This window comes from Mauremys mutica, chromosome 1 (assembly GCF_020497125.1).
Source record: "Mauremys mutica isolate MM-2020 ecotype Southern chromosome 1, ASM2049712v1, whole genome shotgun sequence".
NCBI lineage: Eukaryota > Metazoa > Chordata > Testudines > Geoemydidae > Mauremys > Mauremys mutica.
The window spans coordinates 56,565,212-56,582,146 of record NC_059072.1 but is presented as its reverse complement, the minus strand read 5'-3'; positions in this window follow the sequence as shown (position 1 = coordinate 56,582,146).

The window sequence follows — 16,935 nt, the reverse complement described above, 5'->3', positions numbered from 1 at the left end:
AACTGCTAAGTCATGGCTCACCAACCAACTTGCATATTTTGTTCCAAAATGTGTGTATTTTTGAGATCTCCAGAGTGATGTCTTAATGACGTGTTCTTTAATTTGCATTTTAGATCATTCTCTTTTTGCTATAGAAAAAAAATGTCCTTGTGTTAAAAAGGGAAAGAGTGCTTGGTAATAAGGGAACATTGGCTTCTTTTTCTGCACTGGGGTTATGTAGTTCACAAGTTGATAAATGTTGTAATGTAATCAGATCCTATCAGAACTAGAGATAGCCCACTGTGGTCCCGACCAGATAGTATCTATGATTTTCACATGAATAGTCCATACATTTCCTTATGAAATATATTATTGAAGGTGATTCATAGCACTGGCATTGGAAAAAAACATGTGACCCTTTCTTCACCCCAGCAGGTTTCTGAGGAGTCATCTTTAGATTGTAAACCCTTAGGGAAAGAGATTTGTTTCCCTTCTGTGTTTGTGCTGTGCCCACCACAATGGGATCCCATGTCAATTCAGGACTGTGGGTGGTGGTGTTGTAAGTAAGGTTAGTAGCACCATCTATTTTTAAGGTTGCCTGATGCTTCCTTTTATAGGACACTGTTTTCAGGTGCTTATAACTTTGGCAAACTTTTAACTGTTTGGGTTGATATTTTCCACATTGCACATCTACCTTAGGTTGAAGTGTTTGGTAAAATTTCAGCCAAAGTGGTTCAAAAGCCATTTCTGAGAATGAGGCTAAGGAAAAATACATTGTTTTGCCCACGTTAAAAACATTCTGGTGACAGGAAACCTAAATTCTGACATTTCCTAACTTTTTAGTGCTTGATGTTGCAACTTTATTAAAGTGCTTTAAATGAGTGTGTGTGTGTGTGTAATATAAATATTTATTTCTACTAATTAAACTCTTTGAAAATAGGACATCAGTGAATTCGAAGATGTGTAATGAGAGATGTGAAAGGATGCCATGTCATACCTACCTTTAATAAAGAACAGAGGGGAAAAGAAAAAAGCAGTAAGAGGATCAATTGCACCATGGTATTGATTTTAGGTTGGGCTCATTACTATTGATATGATATGCAAGTACCAATTTTAGAACCTGGATAATGAGCATTGTCTGTGGTGAGGGAATAGGTAAAATTATTTTCTCATCCAATGAAGAATCCAGTTATCTCTGGAGAAGGCTGATTTGTCCTCCATTAAGCTAGATGAATGCTATTGCTCTTAAAGATAGTGGCTATCTGTGTGTGCTAACTGTGGTGGTTTGTTTCTATCTTAGATCTTGTAATCGCTCTGGAGAGAAGGTAAGCATATGGAATTACAATAAGGAAGGTTGGGAAATGGGCAAAAAATCATGTAAAATAGTTTATTTGACCAGAGAATTAAGTTACCCCAACCTCCCCTATAGTGGAAGATAAGCACTGGGCTCAAACATGCTCCCCACTGAAGTTAATAGGGGTTTTGCCACTGACTTTAATGGAAAAAAGGTTGGTCCCAATGTCTCTTCCATTTCTTTTATAATAAAATGCATTAAACAAGTGATAAAGACAAGTGATAAAATAACAGAATGTTGTAAATGGTACATGGGAATATGTTTACATTGGTTTTAGATATATATTTAATAGCATGAAAACTGGCCTTTTTTGTAATATTTTAAATATGTATTTTCACAAATATTTTAATATTTTTTGTGCTATACAAAAGTATACTGTGTATATATGTGCATTTTCCCATGCGGCTCTCACTCCTGATCTCATTGAAACTTGGCTTGCGGGGGATCAGGAGGAGACCCATAGCCCTCTTCTCCTCTTTTGAAGGCTACTGCTGCTGTTGGCATGAGCTTTGAGCAGTCTTTGCTCTCCCTGAGCACAAGAAATGGGATTGTATCTAGTCCCTTTGTAGAGACACATTGTTGTGGAAGATGAGCCCGGGTTCTCTCATAGTCTACCTCTTACTATATAAGCGTCTGATTCAGTGACAGCATATTTGCAGCCAACTCTAAATATACAGCTTCACAAAACATAATACACAATTTAGACCTCCGATTAGGGAAATCAGGAGAATAAATGTCTCATCCAGAATACAGTATGTTTTTCTATTTCAATATTAAGTTAAATTTTCATTCATTGACAAGTAATACCAGTTTTTTTCTCTTGTGCATGTGTAAATCTTTTTTATAGTATTGCTTAGCACTGTTAGATGTTCATAAAAATGCTTTAATTATATTTACTGGTTATAAATTAAAAAAAATAGCTTGTATACTTTTACCATTATTGTAGTGCAGCAAGTTACCTTGTGCATTATAAACCTGCTTTATTGTCAATCAAAAAGACCACAAATAATTCTTTTTAAACAAGTCATGTATTTTAATAATAAACCACTTGCTGACATTTCTCATAATTTAGCTTTGGAGGTTATGTTTGTGAAAGAGTGTAAAATTATGCTCTGGCAGTTCTCCAGAACATTTAATTGCCTCTTGCCAATACTTTATTTTAGTGTAAAAGAAGTGACAGGTTGCTGTGTCTGTAATAGTGGTTAATTTTTAACTTCAAAAACTTTCCTGTGATCTTAAAAGCTTATAATTTGTTCATAGGCGCAAGCTCGTACAAGCACTCTGCAGCATCTGTATGTAATTTTAGCAAACAGATACAGTGGAAGCCTGTAGTCTCTCCAAAAATTGTTTAATTAGATGTGAAAACTGGGTTAAGCTCTTACATTAACTTTAACAGCTGTAAACACAACACCAAATGTTCACGTATTGGACCTAATACTACATCATGCTGTGTGCCTCCTGTAGGGTGCGGAGCACCTTCAATCCCTGATGAAGACAATGTAATCTGAGAATATGCTCAGCATCTTGCAGGATCAGACTCAAAATATCTAGAGTGACTATCTGGCCCCACTGAAGTCAATTGCAAAACTCCCATTGAGTGAAATGGGACCAGGATTTCACTGCTGAAATGTGCAAATGTATAGTTTATGGCTGTGGGATATTAGAGGGTTGTTATCAAGTCAAAACAAAGGGGCCAATCTTTCAGGCCCCTGCTCAGGGATAGTAACATTTTCCATTCTTTCCACATACAATCCTCAGTGGGGATGCCTTGTGAGGAAAGGATGAATGATCAGGCCCTTAATTTAAACACAAAAACAAACAGAAGACCTCATCTGTGTTACCAATAACACCATAGAACAATAGCTGAAAGAAATTTTAAAATTCTCAAGTGTTTTTCACCTTTTTTGTTTTCACATGTTTGCCCTTTTATTCAGCTTGGACAGTGAAACTAACCTGGTTAGTTTAAATTCTAATTACATCCTTACATAATATTTTGTACTTTATAGTCCGTTTCAGGTTGATTTAAGCACTGCAAGGTACTGTTTATTTTTTTAAAAATGAGAACATTTTTATTAATATTAGGTTTTGGGAAATCTTTTTTAAAACTCCCCCCTCTTTCACAATACCAAAGTAACCAACAAAAACAATCCCCTACACTTGTACCTAAAATGGCTATGTTCCTTTAAATTGCTTTTCAATTTTATTTTTCTAAAGGATTATAGTTCCTTTCTTTTCAATCACATTAATGTTTAGGGAATTCTTTTTCAAACCTAAAACACTAGATTTGATAAGATTTCTAGTAGAAGTAAATTTAGGATAATGATTGTATTTTGCATTATAGAAGAAATAGGATTATTCTTTAAACACTGTGGGTAAAATTGGAACACAGGCACTATAACTACTTTATTCAAGTAGTGATTTCTGATCTTATTTGTATTAAAATAAAAAAAGTGTAACAGTGAAAAACACTAGTGCTTTTAGAATTTATTTCAAAATGAACTCAATTCTGCTCTCAGTGGCATTAGTAGTGGAAATTCCCACTGATTTTAACGAGAGCAAGATTAAACCCACCATGTTTCCTTTCATAGGGTTAGACCATGCTTGTTAGACATAATCCATAGTGAGTAGTGGTGAAACTCTGCAGTGTGCTGGAAGGCACGGATTTTTTTCCAGAGCTATCTGGCATGCAGGGGAGTGTGCTTACTGTCACACCCATTTCTCCATGCTGCCCCTTGAGCCACTGCAGAGGGTGAAGTAGCTGTGGCTACATCTTCTCTCCATCTCCTTTGGTGTTCAGGGTACCATTAGGGGAGCTGAAAGAGAATGTTCCTTGCACTCCCCTCATCTCAGTGACTGCAGTCCCGCCTGGCTTGTACACAGGTAGGGGGAAAGGCTCCGTGCACCCTTCTCCCATTGTACACTCATCATAGGGGCCAGTCACAATCTGGTCCATAATCATTCTTGCTTCAGACTGTTTAATGCAGGGCAGTTTTTGCTTCATTTTCAGTTCCTTCCTTCCTACCATTCATAATTCCACTGCTCTCATTAAAATGCTTTTTAGCATCCACTAATGGGAGTGGGCTTGAAGAACTACAGGTCAGGTTTTGAAATACCCAACAGTGTCCACATAGCCAGTAACATAGCAGTAGCAATTGAGATACACCTCCCTCTGCTGATAAGCATGAAAAGGAGAGGAGATAAAAGTGAGTAGTAAAAAGACAGACATTTAGTTTCAACATTCAGCTGGGGATGAGCTGCAGAAGGATATGGCCTGCAGCTCTCTTTTATGTGATGCAGCTCCCTTTGGCGATTTGAATGTCTGCATTCCGTAAAAATACAATAATGCCTTAGTAAAACATGGAAACTACTCAAAAACCCCGTGAAAGAGATGTAGCTAATGTGTCTCTGTTCTATGGAACTGAGTGTAATATATTTTAAGCTACGTAGGTGTCACATTTGGAGGACAATTTTGAATAGTACACAAAATGTGGTTTGTGGAAATATATGTGTTTGTTAACTGTGCTGTGATGCATAACTTGTAGATGCCATCTGACTACAGATGTGTCATTGTGATATCCAGGCTTGGGAGAATTCACTGTTTTATTTGAAGACAACTAAATGTTCCATACATTAGGTCATCTTTTTTAGGAACTTGATATAACTGAATGCAAGTGATCTTGTAAACAAAGCAGCTATGTGCAACCATAGGTATTATTAGCCCTATTTTACACAGGAGGAAACTGAGACAGAGAGCTGAAGTGATTTGCCCAAGGCTATGGAGAAAGTTAATGGTCAAAGCAGAATTAGCACTTGGGAGGTCTGCTTGACTCCTAGCTTTATGAATGCAGTGTTGTTGTAGAGCTGTGTCAGTCCCAGGATATTAGAGAAACAAGGTGGGTGAGGTACTATCTTTTATTGGTCCAACTTCTGTTGGTGAGAGAGACAAGCTTTTGAGCTTACACAGAGCTCTTCTTCATGTCTGGGAAAGGTACCTGAAGAAGAGGTCTATGTAGCTCAAAAGCTTGTCTCTCTCACCAAAAGAAGTTGGTCCAATAAAAGATATTAGCTCACCCATCTTTTCTCCCAAACTTATGCTCATTCCTTTGGGCTACAGTGTCTTCAGTGCAATAGCATGTTTCTCTGTTGCTGGTGTTAACTTCTCTGGAAGAGTTTTATTATTTGGTGTATGAGCCTTATTAATGATCAAACCTGCACACTACATGCTGCTGCTGTGTGACACCTTGCATGTCTGATGATGATTAGGCTGCTTCTACTTGCTCCTCCTGCTGCTTTCAGAGTTCAAAAATGAATTTCTGGGTCTTTGTACAACATAATTTTTCCACAACAAATTTCAAACATAAATGTCTGGAAACAAAGATGGTGGACCATATTCTCAGACTTCAATGGAGCTACATTCATTTACACTAGCTGAGAATCTGAACTGACACGACTAAAACTGGTTTGGTCCTAAAAAGCTTTGGTTATATATTTACTCTTCTCTTCTTACTGCCTATGCAGAGCACAAGTATTCCTGTGTTTTTCTGTGATACACTAGCTCAAAGCACACACAAGCAATAAGGAAGTGTCATGGATGGAGAATCAGTATTGACCTCTTTAAGAGGGAAAAATGAAAGACATTCTGAGGAGTGAAACTTCCTCTAATCTTTTGAGAATTCTACTTTATATGAGCCTGAAAGAAGGACTGCAGAGTCCTTCAGCAACAAATTGACTGGTGAATAATAACAGGTCCTGCATTCACATTTCTCTGTCTTTTGAAAACAATTTCTTTAAGGTTTTACTCTGAAAAAGATCTAACATATCCAAAAGCTGAAGGCAGCAAACATCAATGCTCATCTTGTATAATGCCCATATATTCCATTTAAATAGATTTGATTCTAAATTATTTAGAATCAAAATTTAACAAATAATATTATAAGTACAAATTATAATTTCCTGTGCCCTGTCCACTCTTTCAGGCATGGCATCCTACTACTCTCTTGCTTCTCCCACAATCATCGCTGTGCTTTCTTTCACCCTTTATGCATGGAATTCTTCCTTATCCAGAAAGGCACTACTCTTTCTTCTGTCACATTTTGTCCTCAAGACACAGTTCAACCATGGCTCCTACAAGGAGGGTAGACTCCTAATTGTGCTATATAGAGGGGCAGTTGGGGATGATAACTATTTTTAAAAACAACAACAATACTATTTATCTTTCCAACTCTCCACCCCTCTTATGATTGGGAGATCTTCAGGGCACGGCTGTGTCTTACGGTACGTGGGCAGCACCTAGTACATTGTGGGCACTTCTGTAATACTAATGCTTAACTAATATTAACTTAAATAAAACTGACTTAAAATTGCTTTAAATTATTACTATTATATATACAATAAAAACAGGAAAAGAACTTTTCCTCCTCACTCAATTGAGGCCAGCATCCAAGGGAGCAGGCAGATTCTCCTCCACCACTGTTGCCTGCTACTTCAGCGCCCACCCCTTTCTTCCTCAGGCACTGCTCTGTCTTGCCAGAACCTAGTGGTGCTGTTCAGCACCCCTCCTTCCTGTGACGCCTTCACCCAGGCTCTCCAGCAGCTCTCTGCTTTCTGAATGGTGGCCTCTCAGGACATAGGCATAGCTTGACTTCTGCATTATGGGGGCAGCTCTGGTCAGGCCAACGGAGCTGCACATTGGGGGGACAAATTTTGTGCCTGCCTAGTCTTGCAATGCTCCCCTCAACTACGCCCACGTCTCAGGATGCAACACAGATATACCTCTGGATGCTGGTTTTCCGGGTGATACCAGAGAGTATCTGCTCCAGTATGAGAGTTCTCTCTCGTCATGGCTAGGTAGCAATGCAGGCATTCAGAAGGATGGATAAGCAAATCCTTGGCTCTGTACTGCCCCTATGGTACAGAGGCCTCTCCCACTGCTTCTGGTAGAGGTGGTTGCACATCACTCCACCTCTCTTTGCTACTGCTGCTCATTTTTCAAATGTATTTTATTTAAAAAATGTCCTCCAGCTCATCTGAAGCAACCACACTACTTTCCTCTCATTCCCCAAATTGCAATCCACAAAGAGGTTTCAGCATGCCTGCAGGAGCATTTTCAGGGTAGATACTCTTTTGAGTTATTTATTTTCACAAATATTCACAGCTCTTTCACTTTGCACAAACATCAATTTACTTGTCAGAATATTTGCCAATATCAACCGAAAGGAATTCCAAATACAAAGAAAGTGCACACATCAGTTTTGTGTGCAAAAGTGTTTGCAAAGAATTGTTTCCTGTATTTGCTGAGCTCTATTCTTTAGTTAAAGGCAGAGAAAGTGCTCTCCACTCATGCTTGGACTTCTGCCCTTTTCTCTTTGACATGAACTGCCAAAGACTCCTTGCCTCTCTTTTTACCCCTGCCCTGATGTCATTCCACTGTATTTGGCATCCTGTCAGGTCACTGGGGTAAACTCTAAAACAAGTTATCTTCTGTGTAATCTCCTGCCAGATTATTTTCCTGGCAAGGGACCTGGCTGGATAAGTGCCATATAGTGCCCTTTTATTTTTTTTTAACACCTTCTTTATAAGGAAGTTATTTTCTAATTCTCTAAATTTAGGACACCTCTGCCTTACTTGAACATGAAGCTTTCCTAGTAGCAGCCCTTTTGTCTTCTGTTCCCTCCATTTTGTTTTGTGATTTCCAGTTTTTATAACTAGGGAATGAGTTTGAGTGAAACTGGAGGGCTATGACCAAGATGTGCTTTGTTATTGTGTTTATAGTTATTGAGTCTTGTACATGTGAGGAACATTTCCTATTGTTTAATGATCAGAAAACAGTTAGCAGAGTTCTTGTTTTGGGACTAAGATTTAGTGTATCAGGAAGGGATCAATTCTGTTGCAGCAGGGGTTCTTTCCAATGGGTTCCAGTTCAGGTTATTTTACTATTTACTTCAAATGAATTAGCAAACTAAAGTTGCTCTTTGACTGTCTTACGATCTGTTAGTCTTAGCTAGCTAACATTTTTCATCCATAAGAAATTGCAGTAAAGCTAAATATAACTATGTTTAGTGTTCCTCTACCCTGCAGTCGACAGCCAGTAAATTACAACCTAGAAATATTGGGACAAATTCAGTTATACTCTTGCAAGCCCATTGAATTCAATAGGGATGTATGGGTGAAACTGACTGCAGAATTTGTCCCTATATGTTTTTTAAAGGTTGAGGTGGATTATATTTTTTTCCAAAGAGGAACAAGATACAGTAATAATGGTAGTATATATCCATTGTGGGTTAGATTCTAATTTCAGATGCATGGTGTGCTTGCTATATTTCTGAGACTTTTTTTACTGTGTTTGAAGTACCATGTAGCCCACTACGAAATGCAACACAAAAGCAGATTGTTCAGGATATTCAATAATGCATGCTATGTTTCTCCGATTAGAATGTTATAGTTTAATCTGAATTAAGAATTATCATGTATTATAAAATGATCTCAAATTAGAGAACCTGATACTCTATGGCATGCACTTTGCGGCATGCAGTCATTGCAGGTGCAAAATGTTACCAAATCAGTATTTTGCACTCAGTTTGCACAGATGTAAATAATTTCACAAGGTACAAGCACTGGAGTGTCAGGCACAGAAAATTCATTATGAGAACTCTGTAAGTGCTCTATACAGGGCCGGCTCCAGAGCCCAGCGGGGCAAGCACCCGCCTGGGGCGGCCCTTTCCTGGGGGGGCGGCAGGCTGGGCCAGCGGACCTGCCGCAGTCATGCCTGCGGGAGGTCCACCGGAGCCCCGGGAGCAGCGGACCTGCCGCAGGCATGACTGCGGAGGGGACGTTCGGCCGGCGGCTCCAGTGGACCTCCCGCAGGCATGACTGCGGACGGTTCGCTGGTCGCGCGGCTCGGCTGGACCTCCCGCAGGCATGCCTGCGGCAGCTCAACCGGAGCCGCCGGGCCAGCGAACCGCCCGCAGCTGCGGGAGGTCCAGCCGAGCCGTGCGACCAGCGGACCCTCTGCAGTCATGCCCGCGGGAGGTCCGCTGCTCCCGCGGCTCGGGGGCGCCTCCCGGGCATGACTGCTTGGGGCGGCCAAATTTGTAGAGCCGCCCCTGGCTCTATATCATTGTGCACACATGTATTTGCTACAGAGTAGTGCACATTGTAATGTTTTAGAGACATCAATTTTTAAAAACATCATTATTGGAGGTAAATGCATTAAACGTAAAAGACTTTTTACAGCCCACTAAATCCATTTGTCTACAAGAAAAAGTATTGATCTCTGGCATTTTAAATGAACTGCAACAAATGTGGTAGAAAAGCCCTAAAATAATATAGCTCATATGAAATAAAATTAGAGATTAGAAAAGGGAAATAATTAAAAACATTCCCCTATCTCAGTGAAGAAAGATATAAGTAATTACCTAATTTTAAGGGAAAATTTGGTCTCATGTCTGCATTGATGTCAACAGGAGAACTGCTTGTAGGAGGAGCAGAGTAACCAGTGTTTAGTTAATTCATGATGATATGACAGCAGAAAGAGCTTCAGGCAGAGAATCTGCACAGGCAGCTCCCCGATCAGAAGGTGTGAAGGATAGTGGAGTAATGGAGGACCTCAACCTGAAGGAAGGGTTAAGATAGTGTTAGATATATAACCTACTGTAGTTATATATGATGCTCAGATGAAATGAGTGAAACATCTACATTAATGATTCCCTCTCCCCAACAATTTCAGTCATAGCGAGGGAGTGGATCATGGGTGCATGACACTTTATGTAGTAAGTAAAAGCATGTCCTTGACCCAAACAGTGTAAAATCTAAACTGATATCCAGACGTCAAAAGACTGAGATAACAGGAAAAGGGGGTAAGGTGTGGGGGAAGAAATGTACAGAATAAACCTGTGGACAAGGTATGAACTTTTGTTGAATGGTAGGTATGCTTGTTCCTCGTTTTTTTTTAATGTTTTTCCAAGGATATATTTCTCCATTGGCCTATATTAGGGATGATCATTAAAGTGGACAGCAAATTAAACATGAGATTATAATAATCAGGCAGCAAAAAAGGCTCAATAAAGACCGAAGTAAGACCATTTCTATGTGGTTTTTGTTCAACTGCAACTGGAATACTGCAATCATTCTGAATTACCATCAAGATATTAACAAATTGATGGATATTCTAAAAAGAATAATATAAATCAAATCCCTCCCAATCTCCTAATGATTGTTAAAGAGAGATTAAAAAGTTAATTATCTACAATAGAGCTATTCTGGAGCTTTTCTATGAAAAATGCAATTTCTGCAAAACTGAAATTTTCTGGGAAAATTTCAATTTTGCTGAAATTTCTCAATTTTCCTTCAGGAAAGTAGGAACAAAATATTTTTGAATTGAAATAATATATTTTGTCAAACCAAATCAAAACTTGAATGTTGAACTGGCCTAACATGAAATCAATGGCTGCTTCTATGTAGGTTCTTATACTGCTTGAGTTACCATGATGCCTTATGTCTCCATTCTTTTCTATGGGCTGGGAGTCCTGGCTGGACAATATGTCCCATGATGCACTACAGTCTACCCTCTTGTTGAACAAACCTGGTGCATTATGGGAGTAACATGATCATGGGATATCAGGAGAGCTATTGGCCTTTGAAATAGTCTTCCAAGGAAAGTAACCTCATTGTTTGTTACATTTAAAACTAGACGATCTTAAATTCCAGAAAATATACCATGGCAAACAGTTCTGTATTAAGGCATGAAAAGACTTGCCCATAAACAGTGAAAAGATTGGCATGGTTTAGTTTACAGAGGAGTCTAAAAAGACGGTATAAGAAGTATAAAAATAATGAATAGTGTGGAAAATGTAAATCAGGTGCTCTTATGTGCCCTCTCATAACACAAGATGATGTTCAATTAAATTGACAGCAAATTTAAAACTGACATAAGAAATATTTTTTACACATCATCATCATCATCATGGCAAATCCCAAAGGGATGTAGCCTCCTTGCAGACTGACTGCCACCCAGATCAGTCTCTAGCTAGATCCTTAAGACAATCTGGCTGGGTCTTCAGTCTGTGTCTGGCACTAGTGGTCTTACTGTGCCAGTGAAGATTTTGGTGACCACATGTAGTGGCTTTCCTTGGTAACCACATGTAGTGGCTTTCCTTGGTAACCACATTTCGTAATTCTTTGTTCTTCCATCCTGATAATATGTCTATACAAAGAAAGCCACCAAATCTGAACCAGTGCTGATGGAGGTGGTTGCTGGGTTTGGCTACGAATATTCTCATTGCTGATCTTGTCCTGGCACTTAATATAGAGCAGCTTAAGAAGACAATGAGAATTGGAAACATCAATCTGCTGCTCTTCAGCCTTCCTCAGCAGGGCTGCCCAGAGGATTCACGGGGTCTGGGGCAAAGCAATTTTGGGGGCCCCTTCCATAAAAAAAAGTTGCAATACTATAGAATACTATATTCTTGTGGGGGTCCCTGCAGGGCCTGGGTCCTGGGGCAAATTGCCCCACTTGCCTTGCCCCCCTCCCCCCCTGGAGGCCCTGTTCCTCAGTGCCCACATTTCATGATCATATAATAAAGTTGGTATAACTGTGGTTCTTCAGATTCACAGCTCTGTAGGAAGCTTGATATCACAGCATTGCCACAGAGGCCACTGAAGGGCCCAAAACATGGTGGCAGCTGCTACTATACAAGTGTCCACATCTTTTGAGCATCTCCATCACTGGTTATGATGCTTCTCAAGTATTTGACAGTGGCCACCTGTTCAATGTCCTGTTTGGACAAGGTTTATACTGAGCTGGTTGTAATCAAGGCTGCTTGATAATAATGGCCAGGGACTTAATTTTATCAGAATTAATAACCACACCAAGGAGCACTGCTTCTTGCCAGACTGATTTTGTTTACACAACACATATGTGGTAATCCTACCACTAGACATAACTGAGACCAAGAGCTCAGGAGAATTTGAAAAAAAGGTTAGCCGTTTATATACATAATGAGAACATCCACAGTTAAATTTGACAGGTTTGGGGAAAAAAAGTAGAACTGCTATAAACCCTTGCTTCAGGGTATAAACCAACCTATAATTTGCAGTCTTAGAAAGCTATTGTCCATTATAAGGTTTCATGTAGTAACATACTGTACATCTTTTCCATCTATAACTTACATGGTTCTTTGACATGCTGCATGTGTATGACCTACCAAGACATACCTGGAATTGTCAGACAGTCTAAGTGATATGCATGCATGATGGTTGTAAAATTAATCTCAGCTGTGAGAATAAAAACTGTTCAGAAGAAGACATCAAGTCTGACACAGTTTTGAGAAGAGAGGGTTTTCAGCATAAACTAATACAAGAAAAAATAATTTATGATTGTGTTTGATCTCCTTGGGAGTGGAAAGGGTGTTTATTACAAACTTAATCTGAACTTTATCCCCCTTTTAACAAGCTGACCCGCAGATATACATTCAAACTAACTGTAAAGGAGAAGGCATAGCTGTATGTTAAAAATTTGAATAAACAAATTAAATATATATGGTGAATTAATAATATGGAAATGTCTCTAGTCAGATGAATCCCAAATAGTCAATCTATTTCAACCTATTTCTGGCAAAAATCTCTGGGAAGAAAATCACTAGAATAAATGTTAAAAACTGGGTTTTCCTTCTATTTATTGGAAACCTTTCTCTAGATGCTCATCTGTTTTATTCTTTATTAAAAACCTGAGTGATGCCATGGACACTTCTAACTTTGGATCTGTCAGATCAGTTACTATTTCCTTGTACCACCTGCTGTCTGTAATGTAGCCAGAGTTGAGTCAATGCTTTTATGGACTGGTGACAAGATTGTAATCCATCTTTGTGTGACCTGTAGTTTAAACTAGGGGCTTTCCTGAGAGAACTCAGCAAGGTTTCAACTTGTTCAAAATGCTGCCATTATACATTTAAACTTGCAAAAAGAAAACTTATCACATTCAAATATGGAATTTGTTTTAGAATTGCTTAGCCACCATGATTTGGTAACATTTTTTTACCCACTGTGCACTCATTTTGCAGAGGTTTAAATGACTGCACAACTGTAAGGGAGTGGAGGATATGGCATAATGTTATTATGTATCTGATTTTAGCACATATGCGACAGAGCACATCCTAGATAACTAGAAAGAGAAATACAAGCCACCAGTTTTAAATGATTATGACTTATCTGTTTGTCTGAATATTTTCACAGGGTATGTAAATAAAAGATAACCATTGTTTAATTTCTCACAATCAGTATTCATTTGACACATTATGGCACGTCTCAAAGTAATGCCAATCTTCAGATGACTGATTATTTAAAGTTACATAGTCTACAGTTTTTTGTAGGGGAAATTTTCAGAAAAATATGTGTGTGTTCTCAAGGTAAAATTCCCCCTATTGCAGAGGCCCTGAACTACTACTTAAGTCCCATTTAAACCCTCCTTTTGGGAGTCTGAGTAGTAGTTAAATGGTGCATAGATCTTGTGCTGGCCCTTTGCAATGTTTCTCTTCAGGGAATAAGGATGACAGATTGAAGTATCTTTTCACTGGTTTTTCCATTTAGCTAAAACCCCTTTTTCATCATAACCCTAACCTTAGGAGAGGTAAACTTAGATGGTAAAGATTATATTTTGTTTTAGAAAAAATACTGAGTATATTGATAGTGTGTATTTGTGTACATATAGCGCACTGTTCAACTTATGTAATTTAAAATGATGAAGGAAAAAGGAGGTGAATAAAGATCTTGTAGGGTTTATCTTTCACCGCTAGGTTGCCAGTTCAAATTCAGATTAGCTTAGTAGAGATCAAAAGCTGTTTCCATCTCCTGGCTGCTCAGTGATCTGTGCAGAATGAGTTGATGATTTTATACCAGTTCTTAGTAGACAGGTGTCTGTATCTCAAGGCCACTATTTCATTTAGCACAAAGCCCTTGGTATTGTCCACAAAAGATATTCTTACTGTTTTGGTTTGAGTTCTATCCTTATTCTTCACAGGAGACTTTAACTTTCCATAGGTCTTTTGGAAAAGTAATACAGCAATTGGTCAAAACACAAAATGTTCAGTAAGTTTGTGGAAAGTATTGGGAACAACTTCTTGTTTCAGAAAGTGTATGTTAACGTTAGTGACCATTATCCTTTACCTTTCAACCCATAGACTGGTTTGCAGCTCTCATTCTAAAAGATTATTATTGTCATATTTCTATTAGGTCAGGTCACTGCAAGTAAGTTTGTTTTATGGTGGGCCAACAAACCTTCCAGTTCAAGGTCCTCCCCTTTGGCTTCTCAGTGGCTCACAGGGTATTTACAAAATGTCTGTCCATTGGGGCAGTTCATTTAAGAAAAAAAAATTGTCAACCCCTATCTAAAAAATTGGTTACTTGGGACTGTGACATACCCAGCGTACAATCCAGACTGATGAGTAGCTGTGTCCCCCTGCCCTCTAATATGGGTACCCTTTATAGTGCTTTGCTGCTGCAGCCTCCACTCCTGGACTGCTCACAAACAGCCTCCAGTATTTAAGTCACTCTGAGTGGCCATACTGGGTCAGACCAAAGGTCCATCTAGCCCAGTATCCTGTCTACCAACAGTGGCCAATACCAGGTGCCCTAGAGGGAATGAACAGAACAGGTCATCATCAAGTGATCTATCCCCTGTCGCCCATTTCCAGCTTCTGGCAAACAGAGGCTAGGGACACTTCAGAGCATGGCTTTCCATCCCTGCCCATCCTGGCTAATAGCCATTGGTGGACCTACCTTCCATGAACTTATCTAGTTCCTTTTTTAACCCTGTTAAGTCTTGGCCTTCACAACATCCTCTGGCAGGGAGTTCCACAGGTTGCCTGTGTTTTGTGTGAGGAAATACTTCCTTTTGTTTGTTTTAAACCTGATGCCTATTAATTTCATTTGGTGACCCCTAGTTCTTGTGTTATGAGAAGGAGTAAATAACACTTCCTTATTTACTTTCTTCATGCCCATCATGATTTTATTGACCTCTATCATATAAGCCCTTAATCGTCTCTTTTCTAAGATTAAAAGTCCCAGTCTTATTAATCTCTCCTCAGATGGAAGCTATTCCAGACCCCTGATAATTTTTGTTACCCTTTTCTGAACCTTTTCCAATTCCAATAGATCTTTTTTGAGATGGGGCGACCATATCTGCACAAAGTATTCAAAATGTGGGTGTACCATGGATTTATATAGAGGAACAAACAAATTAATGAGCTAGCAGTGCGCTGGATAGTACAAGAGGCATATCTCTGGGGTACAAGGCAGGGGCTGGAGAATTTGCAGGGGTTGTGCTGTGTGTGTAGTTCATGCATGGCTGGGAGAGCATGCAGCAATCAGCTGGGTGCGACTTTGCATGCTGAGGGTTGTGAATGAATGAGCCAGGAGTGGTGTGTTCCCACAGCAAAAGGCACCCTGGGCTGGAGAATCAGAGGGACACAGCAATTCAGCAGGCCAGATTGTACTCTGGGTAGGTCATGCCCCCCCTCCCCAATCTTGAGGGGCGCTCCTCCCTCCTATCCCACTCTGGAGGGTGGGGTGGGGGGGCGTCCTATGTCTCTGTGTGAGCTGCAGCCAGCCACACATGGGCTCTTACCAGCCTCGTTTATACTGCAGGGTGAACCCAGCACACTCCCAGTATTAGTTTTTCCCCCCAGAAGTGTGTGACCTGTTCTGTCCAGCCCTCTCCTGGACTATACAAACTCATGTAAAGTCTGTCATTTAATTTATAGAAAAAATATGCACATGTTCTGTTATTCCAAATAGAGTTTCCCAGACACTTCAATTCAAATGCACTGGATTAGATAAAACAATAAAACAAGTTTATTAACTACAGAGAGATTCATTTTAAGTGAGTACAAGTAATGAGGCATAAGAGTCAGAAATGATTACAAGTAAAATGTAGATAAAATGCAACTATGACCTAACTTAAACTACATGAGAGTCAAAGCAAGGTTTTCTGACCACACTCTTTAGCAGATTACTGGCCAAACTGTTAGGTCAGGAACCCTCCCCCAGTCCAACTCTACTTCCTTTGTTGGTCAGATGCCATGGATGTGGTGGGTAGAAAGAAAAATAGGCGTGTTCTTGGGGTGTTTCTCCTTCTTTTTTATAGTCCTTGCCCCACTTTGAGAAGCATTTCCAGCTCCTAGTGTGGCAACAGGCAGTCCATGTGGGCAGGAACTCCAGGCTGTTTCTTTCCTAAAATATAGATTTTTTTTTGCCCACATCCCCTTTCCTGACAAAGAATGGCTTTTAGCAGGTTTACATCTGGCTGAGGCATCAGCTTGCCCTTTGTCTCTGAGAAACTGGTTTGGCCATTCCCCAGACTTGGAACATCTGTTAGTAATGCCACAAAATGGAATCTTATAACTTTTTACATACAATGTTGCCACACATATTTACCAGGACAATAATGACCAGCAAATTATGAGTTTTCAGATGATACCTCATAAGGTATACTTTGTACAAAGATTTTTATCGTAATGTGCAAGGGGTGTATACAGGGGTACAGTCCATCACAGGGACATCACATGGTTGCTTCTCAGTGACAATTATATATGCTTCATATTTGAGAGTCT